Source organism: Hylobates moloch, unplaced genomic scaffold, assembly GCF_009828535.3.
Source record: "Hylobates moloch isolate HMO894 unplaced genomic scaffold, HMol_V3 SCAFFOLD_2, whole genome shotgun sequence".
Classification (NCBI taxonomy): domain Eukaryota; kingdom Metazoa; phylum Chordata; class Mammalia; order Primates; family Hylobatidae; genus Hylobates; species Hylobates moloch.
In genome coordinates this window covers 68,701,236-68,724,728 of record NW_026652277.1, presented here as the reverse complement: position 1 = coordinate 68,724,728, position 23,493 = coordinate 68,701,236, and the positions used below count along the sequence as shown (strand labels likewise).

The window sequence follows — 23,493 nt, the reverse complement described above, 5'->3', positions numbered from 1 at the left end:
ATCTTGGAGAAACCAATGCAGCACAACATTCTTATACTTTCTTAAGGTAAACTTTCCTCTCTGCTTATAGAAAGGGCGCTCACTGCTGACTATGGGGATAACAGAACATGTGGTGCTTAGAGACAGGGAGGAGAGCCAGACTTCCTGGGTTCCAAGCTCAGCCCAGCTCTGCCAATCACTAGTTACATGACCTGGAGCAAACTGTTTAACCTCTCTGTGTTTCAGTTTCTTGATCTTAAAAAACAAGGCTTATAATATTACCTCTCTCAAAGGAGTGTTGAGAGGTGAGAATTGAATAAGGTAACATGAGTACAGCATGTAGGGCATGCTTGGCTTGGGATGTGCTGTGTCGGTGTTTATTTAGTAACAGTATTATCCAAGTGTGATGTTGGACGGAAGTCCTGTAGGATGAGAATAAGGGGAAATGCCAAGAGGGAAAACCAGCTAATGAAGAATGTCCCTGGATTTCTGGCCACCGTGGGCCAGGCCTGGCTGGGAGCAGTAATTATTGTAATTAAAAGCAAGTTTCAGTGTCTCAGAGACCCAAGGATGGAGCCACTTGTCATAGGTTTTGCCTTGTGAGAAGGCAATGCTGTAATAGGCCATAAAATTGCTCTAACCTTCCGTTCCTAAGTTGTCACATGCCGCCGGATCGATGCATCCCTGGCACCTGCTATTGCTAGCAATTTCGGCGCTCTTTCAGCAGTACCTTTCTGCTGCTGCACCCATGCCAAGAACAGCTCAAGGGGCTGATAAAGAGACCTAAGTGCTAGGGCCACACAACCCAGGATGACAAGAGGGCAGGGGGAAGAGAGGCTGGGGGCGGGGGGGAAGGGAAGTGAGAGAGATGGAAGCAAGGAAGCCAGTGGCTGCGGGAGTGCCCAATCTTGTTTTAATATCCTTCTGACCCCAGAAAGAGAAATGACAGTGGAAAGCTTGTTAATAGCAACAGGACGCAGAGCCAATCCTTTCTTTTCTCTACTTTCCAGGAGACCCAGGTGACACAATCGCCTGATTTGTGTTCTCTGCGCTCCCTGGTATTTGGCCTACAAGTCTCTGCATTTTCTCTCCAACCTTTTAAAGCATAATAACTGACCGTGCCTTTCCGAAGCATGTGTTGGAGACAAAGAACACAGGAATATGTCATTTTCTATAAAGGCCAGAAAGGGTGTTGTGACCAGCGAAGTGCTAAAATGACATTTGCACTTAGGTGACAAACAAGCCCATTCCATTCCAGGTAAAGACCAGAGCTTTTTCCAGCGACAGTAAAACACAAGAAAGTAAAGGCTGCCCTCGTCAGGGTGCTCTGGGGATGACAACTGCTGCTTGGGAAGGCAGCAAGTTGCACTCTGGAGACAGACCTTGGATGAAAGATCAGGAATGATAAGCGACATCTGCTTTCAGGTGGACGCTGCCTAAGGTCTTGTCCTTGAGCAATATTCTCCCAGGCACCAGTACATTAGGAAAGAAGCAACAAACCAGGAGAAAGTCTTGTTTAAGCTGCCTCCTCACATAAGCAAAGCCTTTGAAATACGACTTTAAATAAACTGAACTTGAGAAACAAGATTTCTAACACTACAAGAATCTGTGAATAGGTGCATTAGACTGATACAAACTGTTAGCTGAATCCAATGCGTTTTCCGATGAGGGAGACAAGCAGCCATTCTCCACACAGCTAAAGACGAAAAAATATGAAAGTGGCAGTTGAGAGGCATAGAACACTCCTGGCTCCATCACAAGATCTGCTGCCTGAAATTGGGCAAGGTACTCGCCCGCTGTTGGACTCAGTTTCTTCATCCGTAAAATGAGGTGCCTGGCTGAAGGACGCCTGAGATTCCTTCCAGCCAAGACATGTTACGATCCATGACCTTCATTTTGTACTCTCAGCCAGCAGTGTAAGTGCTCCAAAAGAAATAAATGGAGCAAAGAAAAGAATAAAATCAAATAAGAACGTCACGCCAGCCCATCCGTTTTCTACAACCTGTGGGCTCACCCCAGTTGAGGGTCCTTGGAGTTAGGGCAAAAGGGTCTACAGTCCTGCCTCACACTTGTCATTGCTGGTATGATTCTTCTTTAATTCGACATACTGAAGTCATGGAATCTTTTTGCATTTTCTTACTTAACAGATAACAGAAACGTGATTGTTAGCAGAAGACAAGTTTTTATTTTTTAAGAAAGATCCTCTGCTAAAAGGGTTTAAAATCTTATAGTTCAAGGCTTAATCACAAAATTCCCAAGAAATAAAGCTCTCGGATGAAAGCTTTGTACACACACACAGACACACACACTGACTCCATCTGAAATTCAGTACTAAAAGCAATCAGCAATTAAACATAGAACAAAGAGCTCCTACAATGAGCTGCAGTCAGTGACAAGCCAGCTGAATCTTTGGGACATTTCTAATTGGTGAGGAGGAAAATCCATAAGTGCAATAAGCCACTATAGGTGGATAAGCTCATGAGCTACTGAAGGCTGATTTAGGAGCTGTCCTTTGGAAGTCCGTTTCCTTACCTGGGCCCCACACAACGCCCTCCTCTCCCTCACGCACATCTCTAACGTGTGTGAAAGACATATTTTTAAAAAGCCAAGTTTTCTTATTTTAATCTGCCAGCCCATAATATGGTTCAGTCAACCCTAAGGCTCTTTTCTTGGCTTTTGCTCTGAGGAGTTGCCAGGAAGGAGAATCACAGCTCCAGGCTACTTCTGCTTTACAAAAAAAATTGAGGCAGTGGCTGGGCACAGTGGCTTATGCCTGTAATCCCAGCACTTTGGGAGCCAAAGCAGGTTGATCACCTGAGGTCAGGAGTTCGAGACCAGCCTGGCCAAAATGGCAAAACCCTGTCTCTATTAAAAATACAAATTTTAGCCGGGTGTGGTGGCGGGCTCCTGTAATCCCAGCTACTCAGAAGGCTGACGCAGGAGAATTGCTTGAACCCGGGAGGCAGAGGTTGTAGTGGGACGAGATCGCCCATTGCACTGCAGCCTGGGCAACAAGAGCAAAACCCCATCTCAAAAAAAAAAAAAAAAAAAATTGAGGCAGCAACCTGGATTCTGGGCAAATACCTGGTTAAGTGATTTTTATGAGTCAGATCTGCCAGCTGTGTAAAACCAACATTCTCCTGCCTTAGAAAGGTGGATGGCAGCAGGAACTGTTCAACAGCAGCTTGCCCCTGGGGGCCAGCTCGGCCTCAGACCTCTCTTGCTTCCCTGCACCAGCCGGCTGCAGGAGGACCACAGGAACGGTCCCACCCAGCTCTGGAGGCATGTTCACCAAGACAGAGCACACTGTGAACCACAAGCTGGGAATTGTGCCACTCAGAGTGGCAGCGTGCAGCCCCTCACAACTCTTTGCCAGTTCTTCTCTTTACTCTTCTCTTGGAGACACGACAGAAAAATAAAGCCTGAAAGTATAGTAATGGGAAACATTGGGTGTTAGAGTTTAAGGGAGCACTTTAGAAGAGTTTTACTCTCTTACAGAGTACATGACATTCAACACCCTCCAAACTGAAGCTAGACCTCACGTTTCCCTGGCTGTACTAAAAATTTCACAGTATAAAAAAGATTTTCTTATGTAGTACGACAAAGCTGTTAGAGCTGAAACTGATGCTCTTTCTGTTAGGAAAAAATTTAAAAAAAGGTAGAAGGAGGAAGGAGAGAGAAAGAGGGTGGTTTGTGTGAAGATGAGGTGTTACGTGGTCCAGGAAAGTTGGTGTTTGAAGGCACAGAGGTGCTTTGCTGGGGACATGCAGGAGGGGAGGCCAGCACGCAGAGGTGGACAGCGACAATGCACAGGGTCTGCAAGAGCAGAGAGTGGGTCAGAATGAACACATCCAGCTCAAGATCATCAGCACCAATGCTCAGGAAGCCTGAAAAAAAGGCACACCGCAACCTCCGCCTCCTGGGTTCAAGTGATTCTCCTGCCTCAGCCTCCCGAGTAATTGGGACTACAGGCGCCCGCCACCACGCTGGCTAATTTTTTGTATTTTTAGTAGAGACAGGGTTTCACCATGTTGGCCGGGTTCGTCTCGATCTCTTGACCTCATGATCCACCAGCCTCAGCCTCCCAAAGTGCTGAGATTACAGGCGTGAGCCACTGCGCCCAGCTTCTTATTGACTTTTGACAGTGCTTTATGTATTCTACATGTAAGTCCTAGTAAGATATGTATTTCACAAATATATTTTCCCAGCCTGTGGTTTGTCTTTTCATTTTCTTAATGGTGTCTTTCAAAGGTCAGAGTTCCTAAGTCTGTGGAAGTCTAATTCACCAATCTTTCTTGTTTATGGTCCATGCTGTTTATGTCCTATCTATGAATGCTTTGTTTAACCCACCATTACAAACATGTTCTCTTGGGTTTTCTTCTCCAATTTGTAGTTTTAGGTTTTACCTTTTGGTCTATAAAATATTTTGGGTTAATTTTTTGTATATGGTGTTAGGTATAAGTGGGTTCATTCTTTTATACCAATGTCCATTCCAATGCTCTCCATAACACTTGTTGAGAAAACTATCCTTTCTTTATTGAATTAATATGGTACTTTGTAGGAAATCGATTGCCCATATATAAGTAGATTGTTTCTGAACTCTCTTCTGTTCCATTAATCTATATGCCTATTTTTTCACAAATGCCACAGATGCCTCAACCACAGAAAAAAAAATGTGAATGGCAAATAAGCACATGAAAATATGTCCAACATCATTTCTCATTAGGGAAATACAAATTAAATCCACAATGAGATGCCACTACACACCTGTTAGCATGGATAACATAAAAAATGTTGAGGCAAGGCACGGTGGCTCACACCTATAATCCCAGCACTTTGGGAGGCAGAGGCGGGTGGATCACGAGGTCAGGAGATTGAGATCATCTGGCTAATGCAGTGAAACCCTGTCTTTACTAAAAATACAAAAAATTAGCCAGGCATGGTGGCGGGCGCCTGTAGTCCCAGCTACTCGGGAGGCTGAGGCAGGAGAATGGCATCAACCCAGTAGACGGAGCTTGCACTGAGCTGAGATGGAGCCACAGCACTCCAGCCTGGGTGACGGAGCAAGACTCTGTCTCAACAACAAAAAAAAAAGAGTTGAAAATATAAAGCGATGGAGAAAATGAAGAACAAGTGGAACTCGTATACATTGCTAGTACAAGTGCAAAATGGTGCAGCCTCTTTCAAAAAGAATTGGAAAGTTCTTATTAAATTAAGCATACCCTTTTCCATATGACCAACTTCTAGGTCATCAAGAGAATTTAACACATAGGTACACATGAAAGCCTGTAGGTGAATTTTTAGAGCAACTTTAATCCTAATCACCAGATACTGGAAACAGCCCAAATGTTTATCAAATGGTAAGTGAATAAACAAATTCAATCACATTATGTTGTACAATGGGAAACTACTTAGCAATAAAAAGAAACAAAACGATCCATTCCACAGCATGATGAATCCAAAAAGCAGATTATGCCTAGTGGAAGAAACCACAATCAAAAGGCCACATATGGCATGCTTTCATTCATATGACATTAAGGAAAAGGCAAAACTATGCTGACAGGAATCAGTTGCTTCCGGGAGCTGACAGGAGTGGAGAGGATTGACTGTAAAAGAACACGAGGGGCTTTTTGGATAATGGAAATAGTCTCTATCCTTATTGTGGTGATCACACAACTCTATATTTGTCAACATTCTTGGAACTATACTCCTAAACAAGGGAATTTTATTAGATGTAAATTATACCTCAATAACTCTGGCTTTAAAAAAACTGCTAGCTGGCAGACACTCACAAGATCAGCAATTTGGTGGTGTGAAGGAAGGGAGAGCTCTCCAGCCTCAGGTGCCAGCCACTGAATTAATGTTGTTTTATGTTAATTAAATTTATTAATATAACTCTGCGATAAGAATACCTGTCTTCTAGTTCCAATATTCCCAAAAGTGATGGGAGCAGGGGAGATGTGCCAACCTGGCAATATTCTGTGAAACTAATTACCTCAGGAATTTGTGTAAGAATGAACCAACACAGGTGCTACACTCAAATAACAAATTAAATACACCCGTCCTCTGAGAGATTTTGCAATGTACCCGCAAGAGTTTGTTGCTTTGTGTGAACCTCATACATAAAACAGGGTTTATGGTTATTTTGAGGTTTTGCCACCTCTATTCTCTATCCAATATGGGCATTGGAGGGCTTGTTGTTGACCGCGTGTCTTTTTACTGAGTCTTCCTCTGTTTCCTTTGATCCTCCAGCCAATGGCTGCTGTCCACGGTCCCTGAATGGCAATTCACATGCGTCTCCCGGGCAAATTTGATAACGCATAGGAGATCCAGTCAGTCCAGGCAGTGGAGCCCATCAAAACAGTCACACAAGCAACACAAACCTGGGGCTACTTGTTCTACACTGCAGGCCCCAGAACAAGAATCACAGGCTCTGAATCTTTACATTTGGCCCCAGTCACAGAGACACCAGCATCTCCCAAGTCTAGGCAGTGTCAGATGAAGTGGGTTGTGCTGGCCTTCTTTCTAAATCCCCCCAGACAAAGAGTTTTTTGTTTTGTTTTATTTCGTTTTGTTTTCTGAGATGGAGTCTTGCTCTGTCACCCAGGCTGGAGTGCAACGGCACGATCTCAGCTCACTGCAACCTCTGCCTCCTGGGTTCAAGTGATTCTCTTGCCTCAGCCTCCTGAATAGCTGGGATTACAGGTGCATGCCATCACACCCGGCTAATTTTTGTATTTTTAGTAGAGACGAGGTTTCATCATGTTGGTCAGCCTGGTCTCAAACCCCTAACCTCCTGATCCACCCTCCTCAGCCTCCCAAAGTGCTGGTATTATAGGCGTGAGACACCATGCCCGGCCAAACTGTTGTTTTTAAATCACAAGCCATTTGAGTCCCTCTATTCCTCAGCCCCAGTCATTCTTTCTAACATTATTTCCTGGCCACGCCTCCCCTACCCCACCTTATACCCATCCTACACTCCAGGTACATCAGACTGTTGGGCTGACTATAAGCCCAGTGGGCACTGATTCATTTATATTCCTTTGTCCATATTTCTTAGCTCAAATGCCCTTCCTGTGAAAAGTCTCCCCTCTGTAAATCATAGTCTTTCTTCAAGGCCCAGCTCAAAGGTCTCCTACTCTGTGAAGCCCTCCTGACTTCCTCAATCAGAATTATTCTCGATGACTTCTGTTTCCTCAGGGTGCTCCCCTCCACCCCTCATGCCCTCTGGATCTCAGTGCCTATCAAGTGCCCACACTTAATGGGGCACTGTCAACATTTGTCAAATTAGACTGTACTTCTCTCTATCACAAGACATCCCTTGCTTAAACACTCACTTGAATATTTCCAAATAAAAGAATGTCTTGTATCTGGCTCTTTATTGGATTATGTATTGTTTCTGTGTGAAAATTTTCACTCTCATATTGAGGCTATGAACATAGACTCCAAAATAAAAAGCAAAGGAAATTCAATCAATCCAAATATTAAGTCTTATTGAGCAATAGAATAATTGCCTTGCTGAATTCAACTGCTTTTTTAAGAAGGCTATATTCAGTCATGTTGATCTGGGTGTAGACATAGACTAATGTTCCCATTAGGTATTCCAAGGCATGTTTTTTCATCTTTAATCCATCACATCAATTTTGAGATTATTTCTTACAGAGTATTTCTATGTCTCCTGGAAAACCAACAGGATATGAAAATGTTAAGAGACTTTTTTATCAGAGAAAATGTAGTGCCTTTATTTTGTCTATAATCTTGTCTTTCTCTGAACTTCCACCTGCTGGTTAGAGAAAAATAAATTAACTAAATGTCTAACCTGGTTTAAATTTACCTTGATCCAATAATTTAGACAGCCACTTTAGGGAGTACCCAGTCTCTCTTGAATAAAATTGCTCTTTCGAACAGCCTTCCTCTTACCCTGCTTCTCTCACGATGATGGCAGTGAGTGTGGGGGTGCGTGGAGGTGGAAGGGGGCTTAGGTGTCCCGCAGCTGCCACATCAGACCTGTTGGTTTTGACTAGGCATCCCCATTAAGAGGAAACCAGAGACCCTCAGTGTGCCAACTAGATTCTCTTCTCCAACCAACTGCTCTCCCTTCTTAACTATGTGGGCCTATCCCATGATGGTTAGTGTTGGCCCCTCCCAGAATCTCAAAACAAAACCCCATTATCCTCACTGTACATCTTATATGTCTTCCTACTCCCTACCCTTAGGCAAAAAAACAGAAAAGGAAAAATACACGCTGACCACCTCACTTCTTTCTCTCTTCTGTCCTACCTCTTCTCACTCTTTTTTTGGAACAGAAAGCTCAACTGAAGTGCTAAACCAGCCCCCATCTTTAGCCCCTTCCCCAGCTGACTGTGCCTTTACTAAATGATTCTTTATCCTATCAATATATAAGCCATGTTGTGATCCCATGAAAATTCTCTGATGAAAAATATTATTCTTTCAATTCTCTAATTAAAAGCAGCTCTTCCGTTTAAATAAAACTATGCCTGCCTTGTTTTATTTGCCATTGGTTCAGGCTGATGGTAGGCAAACACCTCTGTCGTGTCTCCTGAATATGAATGCATCATGCCACAGTGGAATTGCAATGCCTAGTGACAAGCTGTCAATTTTCCTAAGAGAAGCATCAGAGTTATATGGACGCTTTGTCAAAAGGCATTTAGTCAAATGCACATCTGACCTTTCCTCTTCTGTCTATCACAAATTCAACCATAACCATTCCCAGTCTGAGGTTTCCCACATCGCCTGGCTTCACCTGAGCTCAATTCTTCTCTGCCTTCACCTTTACCCTCGGCACTATAGTACTTGTAGCACTAGATTTTTTTAAAAAAATCCTCTACTAAAATTCTTTTTTCTCCAAAAAAAGGAAATTTGCTTACACGACTTTGAGACCCTCTTCAACATCAATGCAGTTTCCAAACTCATAAACTCATCTCATCCTTCCCCTCTTTATTCCTCTGTGTCACATCTCAGATCAGCCAGGAAGACCTTCTTCAGGACCATCTGCTCTCCTGGAACCTGGGAGGCCCATTTAGACACAATTTTGCAACTGCTTGTGACATTAAATTTTGCAACTCAGAAAGGGGACTCTCACCTGGCCTCAACTGTCTTAGGTCTCAGTATCAGAACCTCTGTCTACTGCAGTCTCTATTCAAATGCAATTCTTGAAATGAACTCACCCTTTTGCCTTTCAACTTTCAAAATTTTTACCTGGCTTGTTCATCTCTGACACATGCACAGGGACTGCTCCTTGGACTAAAAGTCAAGAAATCTGGAAACTTCTGACTCCAACACAAATGAGCCACGTGACCTTGAATGTGTCATCTCACCCTTCTGAACCTCAGAAGACTCATCTGTAAATTAAGAAGGTTTGAAGTAAGTGATGGCAGAACTCATTTCTACTCAAATACCATTTGTTTCAATAAATTTCTATCCTTTTTAAACACGACTCTTTGTATTCAATTGAGGCAAACAATAATGAGAACTTTCCTTTCGTCTTTGTACACCTGCTGTACCATCGAATTAGGATGAATTAAAAGCAAAGTTTCTAACAATGTAGCTTTCTTTCTTTCCTTTCCAAATTTTAATTGACTATTTAACAGGTGTGCTTTAACCTGCTCTCCACTCCAACATTTTAAGAATAATATTTTTCATCACATTAGCCAGAGCGTGCCAGCATTATTAAAAACAAAGCAATCAAATTTAACAGAGATAAATGAGCACAAGAAGCTATTTTTGTCCAGAGTGCTCAATTATATTAGGGCAGTGTGTACATCTATATATCAGCCAAGAACACACATTTTTTCTTAAATCTTTCTTTTACTTCCCACACCTATCTCCCAGTTTTGACACTGGCCATTTTAGCTCTCAGAATGTGCTTCAAAATTCCTAATTTGCTCATTCGTTGCATTGTTTTCTGAAACCTCTTGCAGTCTTTGCAGGGGTTTTGTTTTATTTTTGTCTCATTATTGTTGCTGGTTTTCCTTTGTCTCTATAATATGCCCACTCTGTGGTCACTTTATTTGGGTTTATTTCAGAGCCTTGTCTCTGAAGATTTTGAAATCAAATGAGAAAAGATCCTTTGCATTACTTGTCACTATTTTAAAAGGACTATGTCCCTCTGAATAAAATTAAATATTTTATACAAGATAGCCAAAGTATGGAATAATTCTAATTTTCTTACACAGGTACGGTATATATATGTTGACTCCTTGCCTATGTGTATCTTCAGGGATGGGGGAAAGGTTAGTGTAAAAATGTTTTGCTGCATTCACAGAAGGTCTGCACTCTGGTTGGATCAAACAATTGGTTAATTCGACAAAGTTGCCAAAAAATAGCAATCAATTCAGTGAAAAGAAAATCAATCACAGAGGTAGTCTGGTTGCTTTGTAGACAAAACAGTCAGTGGAGTGATTGAATTTTTCACTTTTCAATGAGTTGTTTTGGCCTTGTGTGGATGCAGCCATTAACTCATTAATCACCCAGAACTCCTCAGTGGCTGTGAGAGGGAAATCATTACTTTCCAAGTATAGACCGCATATTAACAATATGCAAAAGGCCTGCCAGGGTGAATGTGCTCAATGACCCCATTTGAGAAAAATGAGTTTCACAAATATTTTATAGCGTATGGAGGTAAACTGTACCTGATTTATCATTTCACTTTCCAATTGTGAAACTCTATGTCTGCTAGTATAAGTTTGCAGAGAATTTAATGCACATAAAACATATTCACTTAATCCTTAAATTAGAGTGAATTTTAATTCATAGAGTGCTAAAAAATAATTCTTGCAACATATTGGGCATCCCCACATTGATTTTATGCAATATCAAAATGGAGGAGTTGTGCATACGTCACAATTAGCTCCCACCCGTGCATTATACATATATGCCATTCTGATAAATACGTATATTTTCCCATATGGTGTTGAATGTTAGCATCTGATTTACCTCTTAATTTTTAATTAATTTTAAATTACATTCTAAATGAAGCCGACAGGAGTCTAATTTGCATGCTTATTTGCATATCTGTAAACACACTGTTTGCATTGTTTATCTAGTCCCTGTCCCCATGATATACAGTGGTTTTTCTCACCCCATGTGGCGAATTGAGACCGCCAAGGCATCAAGGTGCTCTCTAAGACTTGCAGACACTGTTCTAATCTAGAACAGATGATGCTGGCTCTCTTTTCTCCACAATGGCCACAGAGGATTCTGAAAGGCCAAGGTCAATGATAGCAGTTAAGCCTTCTGCTTTCTCAGAGGAATAGCAGTATCTGTGATTCATCTTTAGAAAATAAAACTATACACTTTTTGCACGCTGTGGATTTTTTTTTAAATGTACAATGCCCTAAATGACTGAAATAATAACACCAGATCAGAAAAACAAAGTCACGTTATATTATCTTCTGGATTGACAGGTTCCTAACCCAGTCAGAAGAAGGCAGCACAGAGCAAAGGCATTTTCCTCTGCGACAAGCAATGGATTATTTTCCTTGTCTGAATAGGCAGTCCTCTGGCAGCACTAATGGCAGCTGTGGCCTGTTGGTACCTTGCCTTTCGATGACAACACACCATACATGCAACCTCAGTCAATCAATATACAAGCCACCTCAAAGACCCTTTCGAGGCTGACAAGCAGTTCAGGATTCAAGGAGATTTGTTGTCTTTCTGTACACGAACTACACCAGCAGGCAGGACTACAGAGGTACTTTTTCTCCCTAAAAGGACTGTGATTCCCCTCTTTGTTCATAGCTTCAATAAGCAAAGATATTGTAGCAAGTGATTTTGTTTTGCTATTAGGCAAGTACTATACTGCATGTTAACAGGAGCTTGCTGAGCCCGTTTGAGGCCATACCTATTCAATTTCTAATCCCAACTTTTCTGTGACCTTGGGCACCTTCCTTAATCTCACCGAAGCTTTACTATCTCTATATTATTGACTAAAATATTAGAAATGATTATCTTTTAAGGTTGTAATAAAGACTAAGCAAGACGGAAATCTCCTGGAACATTTTCCTGTATTTTTCTTTCCTCTCCAGTGGAAATGGATACCAAGTCCCAAGCCTGGCAGATATTAAATGTGGTATCTCATGGCACGTAAAGAGAACAGAGTAGACCTGGGGGAATTGTGTGCTGTTGTCTTGATCTTTACTCCAATAGTACCACCTGCTTTCTTGTTGTAAAAAGCTTCCATGGCTGCCCTATCAAAAGTAGACTTTCCCTTTCAGCTCTTTGTTTTCAAAATCAAGCCAGCCCTCAGTGGACTAAAAGTAATATTAAATGTGTCAAAATGATGGTCTTTACAGCTGGATTGTCACCATACAATCAATCAATCAACCACAAGAACAATAACACTTCCCCTACAAAGAGCAGAAAAAATATTCTTCCTTCCAAAATAGCCAGGAAACATTTACATCAAACATTGACTGGTGCACAGTTTGTTGTACCTGGTCATTCCGTACGGTGAATGGGAACTACACACAAAAGCTTACCTGATACCTGTTCGGAGGGGATGTAACTCCAAACTCACTGACTCCACTCCACTTTCAAGGATTTGAATCAACCAGCAAGAATGAATGCATTTATATATAAAAATGTAAATAGATCAAAGAAATCACAGCAAAGATAAAAGAAAGGTGTGTGAGACCAAATGGAAAATCAGTTCACTGAGACATATGCCAAGAGATTGCACACAGTTATAAAAATAGGAATCTTAATGTGGTTCTGAGTTTCTATGAATCCAAAAAAGTATTATTTAATGTATTATAGGAGACACATTCTCTGTAAAATAAAATAATACCTGTTTCCCGAGAAAGCAATGCTTCCAGGCACTAAACTCTTAGAGACATGTCTCCTGCTGACACCCGTAAAGAGAAATCTATGAGTTTGAAACATTTATCTACAAACTTATCCCGTAACTCTGTGCTTTTTAAGTAGATAAAAGACTCAAAATTAATCTTTCAGTCCTCTCTGCTCCTACATTTTTTGCTCTCCATAATGGCAGCTTTGCAGACTGACCGATTTCAGGCAAAGGATCACATCTTGGTGTGCTCTAGGGTTGCTGTGTACAGCTGTGCAGGCTGTGCACCGCATTTAACTAGACTATGGTGAGTGGTGCCCCCTGGGGCTCAGCAAAGCAGCTTGCAGCATGCCACATAGTGTCTTCCTTGTAGAAAGCATTCAGTCAATATTTGCTTTATTACCTAAACATACCCGTGCAGCAAACACAGGGGTTATGCATGCGTGTCCCTGCCTGGATATGAATTCTAGCTCTGCCACTAGCCAACTGTGTGACCTTGGAAAAGTTATGTAACCTTTCGGCACCTGTATTCCTCACCTGTAAAACAAAGATAGTAAAGGTGCACACCTAATAGGATTAAGTACTTTATGTATGTAAAGAACTCAGAACAGTCCCTGGTACAAACATTCTGCATTAGTATTATTCTGGTTTATTCCAGTGTAGAAAATATCCAGGTGGATTCCTATTTTGATGTTCTTAACGGACTATTCAAATAATTATGCTCTTCCTTAAAAGTACCTTTTAGATAGGAATGCTGCAATGGTACAATGCATTAAGGAAGTCTACAATTCCATGAGAATACAATAAGGAAGGGGAAGGAGATTAACCCTTTTGATCACCTACCATATGCCAGGCACTGAGCAAACACTTCATATATGCGGTCTTATTCAGTCCTCACAACTATCTGATAAGGTAGAAGTATTATTTGTGCCCTAAAACAAGCTTAAGCAGCCTGTGAGTGCAAATTGTGTCACATCCTCAGTAATCATCCCACCATCATCAGTTAATACAGAACCCAGCCCTGACAAAATCTTTCCATCTTTGCCTCCAGGTCGCCAAGGCTATCTCCATGCCTCTTGGAGGGGATGTAACTCCAAACTCACTCACTCCACTCCACTTCCAAGGATTTGAATCAACCAGCAAGAATGAATGCAGTTACATATAAAAATGTAAATAAATCAAAGACATCACAGCAAAGATAAAAGAAAGGTATGTGAGACCAAATGGAAAATCAGCTCACTGAAACATATGCCAAAAGATTGCACATCCACAAAGCCCATTGGTCAGATGCCTCTTGCATCTGCCAGATATCACTGTCCCTTCTGCTAGGCATGGATCCTGAAGAGACAGCTGCCAGGCCTGCTGACAGCTTCTGTATCTGCCCAGTGCTGCCATCTTTGCTGGGCACTAGACTTTCATTGTGTGCTGCCACATAGGCTGGGCATCATCACTGTCCGGAGTCTCCCTTGCATTTCCTCCTGGCTTCTAGTTGCTCTTCAGCTAGTGTGCTGCTCCCCCTGCATTTTTGCATTATTGAAGTACTAGTAGAGATTGTAGGAGGAAAGTCACTCTCTCCACTTGGGGCAATTGTACCTTTTCAACAGGTCATCAAAACAGGAATACTTGTGCCTTGGTGTCTCTCATTTCTTAAGAAAACATCAGGCCAGGCGTGGTGGCTCACTCTTGTAATCCCAGCACTTTGGGAGGCTGAGGAGGGCGAATCATGAGGTCAGGAGTTTGAGACCAGCCTGGCCAACATGGTGAAACCCTGTCTCTACTAAAAAAATACAAAAATTAGCCAGGCGTGGTGGTATGCGCCTGTAGTTCCAGCTACTCGGGAGGCTGAGGCAAGAGAATAGCTTGAACCCAAGCGGCGGAGGTTGCAGTGAGCCAAGGTCATGCCACTGCACTCCAGTCTGGGCAACAGAGGGAGGCTCTGTCAAAAAAAAAAAAGAAAGAGAGAGAAGGAAAGAAAGAAAGAAGGAAGGAAGGAAGGAAGGAAGGAAGGAAGGAAGGAAGGAAGGAAGGAAGGAAGGAAGGAAGGAAGGAAGGAAGGAAGGAAAAAGAAAGAAAGAAAGAAGGAAGGAAGGAAGGAAGGAAAGAAAGAAAGAAAGAAAGAAAGAAAGAAAGAAAGAAAGAAAGAGAAAGAAAGAAAGAAAGAAAGAAAGAGAAAGAAAGAAAGAAAGAAAGAAAAAGAAAGAAAGAAAGAAAGAAAGAAAAAAGAAAGAAAGAAAGAAAGAAGAGGAAGGAAGGAAGGAAGGAAAGAAAGAAAGAAAGAAAGAAAGAAAGAAAGAAAGAAAGAAAGAGAAAGAAAGAAAGAAAGAAAGAAAGAGAAAGAAAGAAAGAAAGAAAGAAAAAGAAAGAAAGAAAGAAAGAAAGAAAAAAGAAAGAAAGAAAGAAAGAAAGAAAGAAAGAAAGAAAGAAAGAAAGAAAGAAAGAAAGAAAAAGAAAAAGAAAGAAAGAAAGAAGGAAAGAAAGAAACATCAATTTGGCCAAGTGTGGTGGCTCAAGCCTGTAATCCCAGCACTTTGGGAGGCCAAGGCAGGTGGATCACCTGAAGTCAGGAGTTTGAGACCAGCCTGGCCAAAATGGTGAAACCGTGTCTCTACTAAAAAATACCAAAAAAAAAGTCAGACCAGCGTGGTGGTGGGCGCCTGTAATCCCAGCTACTCAGGAGGCTGAGGCAGGAGAATCGCTTGAACCCGGGAGGCAGAGGTTGCAGTGAACCAAGGTTGTGCCATTGCACTCCAGCCTGGGCAATAAGAGCAAAACTCAGTCTCAAAAAAATAAACAAACAAATAAACAAATAAATAAATAAATAAATTTTGATTTGTTTTACGTTCAGTCTTCTCTATTTCCAGAACGCAGATGAAATGAGGGCGACATCAGGGATCTATCTGAAGCTTTACACTGCATGAAACTTCCTTCTGGACCCTAGGAGCTTGCCCCTAGACCAGCCTACAAGCTATTGTACAGTTTGAAAGATTTTTTGAGAGCAACATAGTTGCTTTATTAATTTTTTAAAAAGAGCTTTTTTTCCGATATGTCTGTGTCTAGAGTCAGGATAGAAATTATGCAGATATATTCTACATTTATCTAATGTCACTATATTCCATGTTATAAACATTAATAACATCTTCAGAGTCAGGGGAAAATGTAAGGAGAGTGTGATAAAGACAGAGCCCAGAATGATAGAAAAAGTATCAACTCAGAGACCAAAGAGATGTGGGTTTTATCCCAGCTCCACGTACCTTCTGATCAATTACTTCACCTTAAGTTCCTTATTTATAAAACTGAAATGATAATAGCACACTTGGAAATCCAAGAAATAGAGTTATTGTGCATGAAATGCCTGGTGTATAGTATGTGCCCAGTAAATGATCATTGTTCTTTGTTTTTCATTATCATCACTTTGTAATTTTCTTTGGATATGGACTTCGGGGGTTCTAAGTCAAGAAAAGTGGCAGGCAGCTGAAAGAACAGTGTGGTTCCATAATTATTTATTGTCTCCTATATTTAACTTTGCATTAGCTCAAAGGGATACTTCGGAGAACAAGAGCAACAAAGTTCCCACTCTTAGAGCCTACACTCTAGGTGAGAAGATATAAAATAAATAAGCAAGTAGTAGTATTACAAATGCCATTAGTACTCTGAAATGAGTGTACAAAAGATGTTAGGAATAAAGAATGTGCAATCTATGAAGAGTTTTAGGGAGAAGAGCGAAATGACATAATTCATATTTCTAACAAATCACAGTGACAGTTTGTGGAAAATGGAAGGTTGCAAGTGTGAAAGTGAGCAAGTGAAAGTCATTCTCTGCTGCAGGACAGTGACATAAGCTGGCCTTGCTTGACTTCAAAATAGTTTTCAGTGTGATCAATTCACCATTTCCGTGTGGAGGAGGTCTGTTGTTCAGACTCTTTGGGGACTGAAAAAGGTTCTTTATGATGAGAGCTGGTAAGTCAGTGAAACAGCTCCCAACTCCAGGTTGAATCATGGGGTAATGCAGCAGAAGACTCCAAAAGTCACAGATGAAAGAAGTTTGCGCCAAATTTAGAATAAAGAGATTTAGAAGGCTGCCAGTCAGCTTGAGGAACAGATTTCAGATGGCACAGGAGGAGACAGCAAGCAGTATTGGACAGGTCTTCACGTAAAGAAGGAGCCAGGACCTGCTCTTACCAGAAAGCTGAGCTCTGCCATTTGAGTTCTGTTAGTGCCGTGTAAGTCTCTCCATCCCCGAGGCAATGTGATACAGTCTGGGAAGGCTGCTGCTCTCTAGGAGCTGGGCTTTTGCAAGAGATGCTGCAGAGAGAAAGACTATGTTAGTCCTGTGCACATGTTTATATCTGTGTGTGTATATACATACATACATATGACCATTTTAATTTATTTAATTTATGAATCATTTTTCTATAATACAAATTTCTTGCAAAAAATAATGTTATAGCCTACGAGTTCCTACAAAATCACAAACAAGAACTAGCGACATATACTTGACATAACGTGAAGTCTTGTGCTCTGTGCTCTCTGCAGGGAGAGGTGAGGTGATTCTTCAGAAGCTGATCAAAATTCCCTGCCTCCCTCAGCATAGCTGAGCCTCGGAACAGCGGGAGCACTGCGCCATCTGGTGGGCAGATGCACTGCCTCAACGTTCATCAGCAGAGGCTTTTACACACACACACACACACACACACACACACACACACACACACACACAAATGCTTTTCGAGAACAAATCCCGAGGCTGAGTGCAAACTACAAAATACCATCAATTAAAGATATTCTCTGGTAAGTTTCACAACAGATTAATTTATAAATGAACAGGATTGAAATGTGGTACCACTGTAAATCTTTAATTTTTCAGTCGTATATATGATATCCGATAGTTAATGGGTGTGTACCCTGTGCCAGGTAGGTGCTAGTCTATGTACTTTACATGCATTAACATATGTCATCCTCACAACAATCCTATAAGATGGGCACTATTTCCAACCCGTTTTACAGGTGAGGAAACTGAAACAGAGCGGTTCAGTAACTTGCCCAAAGTTACACAAGTTGGTACGTGGCAAAGCAAGAATTTAACAGTGTCCTTGAGCTCTTAGGCACTAGGCTAGGCTGCTTCTCTGATATACACAATGTAGCACCGTGAGATTGGGTGTCATTAAGCAAGAGGTTAGAAAACAGGATTTTGTTTTGTTTTGTTTTTGGTTTTTGAGACGGAGTCTTGCTCTTTCGCCCAGGCTGGACTGCAGTGGCGCTATCCTCGAGGCGGGTGGATCACGAGAAAACAGGATTTTGAAAAGCATGTTCCGAAAGAGTAAGATTCCGTTTTCAAATTGCTTCCCCAAGCAAAAGAATGCAAAACTCTGAGCTTCCTATAAGGCAGAACCTTTACAAAAAGCAAATTTTTGAAAACTGCTTTACAAAAAAAGCACCCTTTTTAGAATCACCGAATTTGTAACTAAAGGGCAAGATCCCTTGATGTGATGATCATAATTGTGGTAGTTAATTTTATGTGTTGACTTACTGGGCCACGAAATTCTCAGATACTTGGTCAAACGTTATTCTAAGTGTGTCTATAAGGGTGTTTCTCAATGAAATTAATATTTGAATTGAGAGACTGAGTGAAGCAGATTGCATTCCTAAATGTGGCAGGCCTCATCCAGTAGGTCAAAAGACTGAGTAGAACACAACGACTCACCCTTCCTTGAGTGAGAACAAGAGGGAACTCCCTCTGCCTGACTGCTTTGAGATGGGACATCAGTCTTTTCCTGCCTTCAGACTCAAAATGAAATATTGGCTCTTCTTGGGTCTCCAGCTTGCCAACTGCATATCTTAGGACATTCTATTGGCTCTGTTTCTCTAGAAAACGCTTACTAATGTGCTGGCTCATTATGTCATTGTCACATTGTCATCGTCATTGTGGTCACCCTCAACATCACCATCATCATCTTCTCTACCACACACTGAGTGTCCTCCCTTTCAGGCACAGCGTTCAGTGATCTGAGACTATGTGAGTAAAAGTGCTTATTTTACAGATGAGTAAACCGAGGCTCAGTGAACTTGGAACCTGTACCCAACACCTCACCAACAGTCAATGGTACAGGTGAGACCGTGGTTATGAACAGCCCAGTGCATTTTTCTCTACGCCAAGTGGCATCTCCCACTAGACGGAACAGTCATCAACAACTAACATTTAGAAGGATGATGGCATGTTTTTCATCTTCAGATATCTTATTAACTCTAATTTTCTCGAAAAGTGCTTTCTCATTCCTTTGAAAGCCATTGTCTTCCTTCTTTTCCAGGGTGACATGTTGTCATTTTAGCTTGGTTACTTTTGAGGCAGTTTAATCTGATTTTGCTAAGAACCAGTTATTCTTCTTACATCTGTTTGACCATTCAGCAACTAACAGGCATTTTCCACAACTGCAGATACAAAAGAGACAAGAAAAAGTACAGCTCACCTTAAATGCCCTGATTCATCTGAGCTGGGCATGATTCAGCTACTCAAGATACTGAATTTGGGAAATATGTGTGTCTTCAGACTTTTTCCTCTCTCTGTATGGGAGAGGGCTGGTAAGTCAGGCACCAGAGGGATCAACTCATACACAAGGCTGCTGCAGCCTGCATAAAAGTGTGCAAGTAGACCTGGTTGCAAAGGACAAGAGGGGGTGTGGCATCAGCCCAGCACACGCTCCCATGACAACTTCCAAAGGAAAAATAGACTATTAATTATCAGAAACCCAATTGCCCTATTAAAATACATGAAATAACTACATAAATTGTGAAATTGAAGTCATGGGGGTTTTTTTAATAAAAGTAAAAAATATTTGTATCCAGAAAGAAAATTTAAATCTAGCAAGATATATCTAAGTAAACTGTGCCCTTCCCACCCCTAAGCCCCAACATATTAACCAGATGTGCAGTCCCAGAGGCAGGACCTCTTGGCCCATGGTGAATTCACCTTGGACAGACTCCTTTGAAGAGATAAGCTATCTAGGATAAGAAGAGAACTTGCTGGAAATAGCCAGATAAATAACAGTAGATTGTAGCCTATCTGCCAGGAAGCACACTTTTTCCCCAGCCATTTGCAGGAAGAGAAGTAGGTTGCTATGCCATTACAAGTCATTTTCTCTCCCAAGTTACGCCAGCCCATGCTCCTTTTTCATTCTAATTGCTGCATTTCTAGAGGATCATACTGCCATTTTTCTCTTCTCTGTCTAACACCAATCACACTTCTGGGCTGTTGCCCCCACTGCTGATGGTGTTAATCTCCATGGGAACCAATGTGACTCACAGGGTCAATGTGTGCTTGGCAAGTCCTGTTACGATCATTGCCAGCGTGTTACCAGCAATGGCAGCATAATCCTCAGTGATCACATTTTTGTTTTGTGAATTTTGCCGGTGAGTCATGCAGCTTAAAGGCAACAGCCTCAAAGGAAATCTTAGCTTAGCACTTTGGAGTAAATCCTATCACAGCCACCTTCTATGCAAGCTGCATTCCAGCATCCCCCTTTTCAGAAGTCATGGAGTCCACTATTTGCTCAGAAATTACGTTTTCTTGGACTTTTTCTGTATCTATTATCCTGGTTTGGGATCATGCATTCTGTCTATAGAAAACAGGAACTATTTAATGGGAATAGCAATGCCCATGGAAATAATGACTCTCCTTTTCAATAAGATATTCTCATTTTTTCTACTGTTGTTGTGATGGTAGTGGTGGTGGTTTTCATTATAACATGAAATCTACCCTGTGGCCTCTTATAGGATGAATCCAATGAAAGGAAGCTTTTGGTCAACAAAAAGTTGTCTTACAAAGTTTGAGTTTCTAAAGATAAGCTAGAGATCACCGAATCCAACTCCTACCTGGTGCAGATTCTAATAAATGCATCCAGCATCTTTTTGATTAGTGGAAAGCAAAGATAGCCTCCCACTTATTTCCAAGAGACGTGCCCTCTAATGCTGGATTACTTAAATTATTGGAGAATCCTTTCTTACAATGAGTAAAAATCTGCCGCCCGTAGCTTTGATCCATCTATTAGCGTTCTGCTCTCTAAGGAATAAAAAAAAACTTTCTCTCCTGTACTCCCATTTTATCTCTACTGGGGTTGTCTAGTACCCAATCCTTCCTGCCACATCACATGAGACTCATCACTTGTTTTTCATGTGTCTGTCTCCTTCACCAAATGGAGCTTCTGGAAGACAAAACACATGTCCCATTCTTTGAATCATGAGTGCTTATGTTTAATGACACACCTTCAAATACTCCGTGCTGCTCTGTCTTTCTCCCTTGGTCATTGTATTAGTCTGTTTTCACACTGCTATGAAGAAATGGCCAAGAGTGGATAATTTGTAAAGGAAAGGGAAGAAGTGGGCACATTCTTCACAGGGAAGCAGGACAGAGTGAGTGCAAGCAGAGTAAATGCCAGATGCTTATAAAACCAACAGATCTTATCAGACTCACTCACTGTCATGAGAACAGCATGGGGAAAACTGCCCTCATGATTTGATTACCTTCGTCTGGTCCAGCCCTTGACACAAGGGGATTATGGGGATTACAACTCAAGATAAGATTTTGGGTGCGGACACAGAGCCAAACTATGTCATTCCACCCCAGCCCCTCTCAAATCTCACGTCCTCACATTTCAAAACACAGTCATGCCTTTCCAATAGTCCTCCCAAAGTTTTAACTCATTCCAGCATTAACCCAAAAATCTCAGAGACAAAGCATGTCCCTTCTGCCTATGAGCCTGTAAAATCAAAAGCAAGTTAGTTACTTCCTAGATAGAAGGAAGATACAGGCATTGGGTAAATACGCCCATTCCAAATGGGAGAAATTGGCCAAAATTAAGGGACTACAGGCCCCATTCAAGTCCAAAATCCAATAAGGCAGTCATTAAACCTTAAAGTTCCAGAATGATCTCTTTTTACTCTATGTCTCACATCCAGGTCACACTAATGCAAGCAAGAGGTGAGCTCCCATGGCCTTGGGCAGCTCCGCCCCTGTGGCTTTGCAGGGTACAGCCCCTCTCCTGGCTGCTTTTACAGGCTGGAGTTGAATGTGTGTGGCTTTTGCAGGCACATGGTGCAAGCTGTCAGTGGATCTACCATTCTGAAGTCTGGAGGACTGTGGCCCTCTTCTCACACCTCCACTAAGCAGTGCCCCAGTGGAGACTCTGTGTGGGGTCTCCTACATTTCCCTACTGCACTGCTCTAGCAGAGGTTCTCCATGAGAGCTTGGCCCCTGCAGCAAACTTCTGCCTGGACATCCAGGCATTTCCATACATCCTCTGAAATCTAGGCAGAGGTTCCCAAACCTCCATTGTTGACTTCTGTATACCCACAGGCTCAACACAATATGGAAGCTGCCAAGGCTTGGGACTTGCACCCTCTGAAGCAATGGCTTGAGCTGTATCTTGGCCCCTTTTAGCCATAGCTAGAGCTGAAGCAGCTGGCATGCAGGGCATCATGTCCCAAGGCTGCACAGAGCAGAGGGGCCCTGGGCCCAGAAAACTATTTTTTCCTCCTAGGCCTCTGGGCCTGAGACAGGAGGGGCTGCCCCAAGGTCTCTGACATGCCCTGAAGACATTTTCCCCATTGTCTTGGTGATTAACACTCAGTTCCTTGTTACTTTTCCAAATTTCTGGAGTGGGCTTGAATTTCTCCCCAGAAAATAGGATTTTCCTTTCTACTGCATTATCAGGCTGCAAATTTTCCAAACTTTTATGCTCTGCTTCCTTTTGAATGCTTTGTTGCTTAGAAATTTCTTCCACCAGATACCCTAAATCATCTCTCTCAAGTTCAAAGTTCCACAAATCTCTAGGGGAGGGACAAAATGCTACCAGTCTCTTTGCTAAAGCAAAGCAAGAGTGATCAACAAGTTCCTCATCTCCATCTGAGACCACCTCAGCCTGGACTTCATTGTCCATATCACTATTAGCATTTTGGTCAAAGCCATTCAAAAAGTCTCTAGGAAGTTCCAAACTTTCCCACAGTTTTTTGAGCCTCCCAAACTGTTGCAGTCCCTGTGTGTTACCCAGTTGCAAAGTTGTTTCCACATTTTCAGGTTTCTTTATGCTGCACCGCATTACCTTGGTACCAATTTACCGTATTAGTTTGTTCTCACACTGCTATGAAGAAATACCTAAGACTGGGTAATTTATAAAAGAAAAAGATTTCATTGACTCACAGTTCTGCATTGCTGGGGAGGCCTCAGGAAACTTATAATCATGGTAGAAGGCAAAGGAGAAGCAGGCACCTTCTTCACAGGGTGGCAGGATGGACTGAGTGCAAGCAGGAGAAATGCCGGACACTTATAAAACCATCAGATCTCATGAGATTTACTCACTATCATGAGAACAGCATGAGGGAGACCCCCCATCATGATTCAATTACCTCTACCTGGTCCCACCCTTGACACATGGGGATTATGGGTATTACAACTCAAGATGAGATTTTGGGTGGAGACACAGCCAACCCTATCAGTCATGCTAGTTCAGGCTAAGAATTTCTCATTCCTTCAACTGTTTGTCAAATCACCAAGCAGATACTGGCCTCTTTTCAATTCCTTCTCCAACAAGAGCACAAAAAAGGTGAAAGAAGGCAGTTTAAATTGTATCATGTCTCTGTGACAAAAACTATACTTTCAAATATCACACTATGTGGTGAGGGTAATGAAGTAGTTCAGAAAGTCTATATAGGATGCT

At 41.9% G+C, this 23,493-nt stretch overlaps 3 long non-coding RNA genes across 3 annotated transcripts in view; 1 reads left to right on the top strand and 2 right to left on the bottom strand.

Moving 5' to 3' along the window:
• LOC131381621 (uncharacterized) overlaps positions 1-9,267 on the bottom strand; it is a 52,167-nt gene extending 42,900 nt beyond the window's left edge. The window contains exon 1 of the long non-coding RNA XR_009210491.1: positions 9,199-9,267. This is a non-coding gene — a long non-coding RNA (uncharacterized LOC131381621). The remainder of the gene's footprint in view (positions 1-9,198) is intronic.
• Positions 9,268-9,316: 49 nt separating this feature from the next.
• On the bottom strand, positions 9,317-18,628 carry LOC116475292 (uncharacterized). The gene is made up of 3 exons (XR_009210495.1): positions 18,489-18,628; positions 16,967-17,089; positions 9,317-9,341 (listed from the first exon to the last, which is right to left on the bottom strand). It is a non-coding gene; the product is annotated as an uncharacterized LOC116475292 (long non-coding RNA).
• Positions 18,629-18,760: 132 nt separating this feature from the next.
• LOC131381623 (uncharacterized) lies at positions 18,761-19,577 on the top strand. Its single transcript, XR_009210493.1, has 2 exons — positions 18,761-18,893; positions 19,220-19,577. It is a non-coding gene; the product is annotated as an uncharacterized LOC131381623 (long non-coding RNA).
• Positions 19,578-23,493: the final 3,916 nt, after the last annotated feature.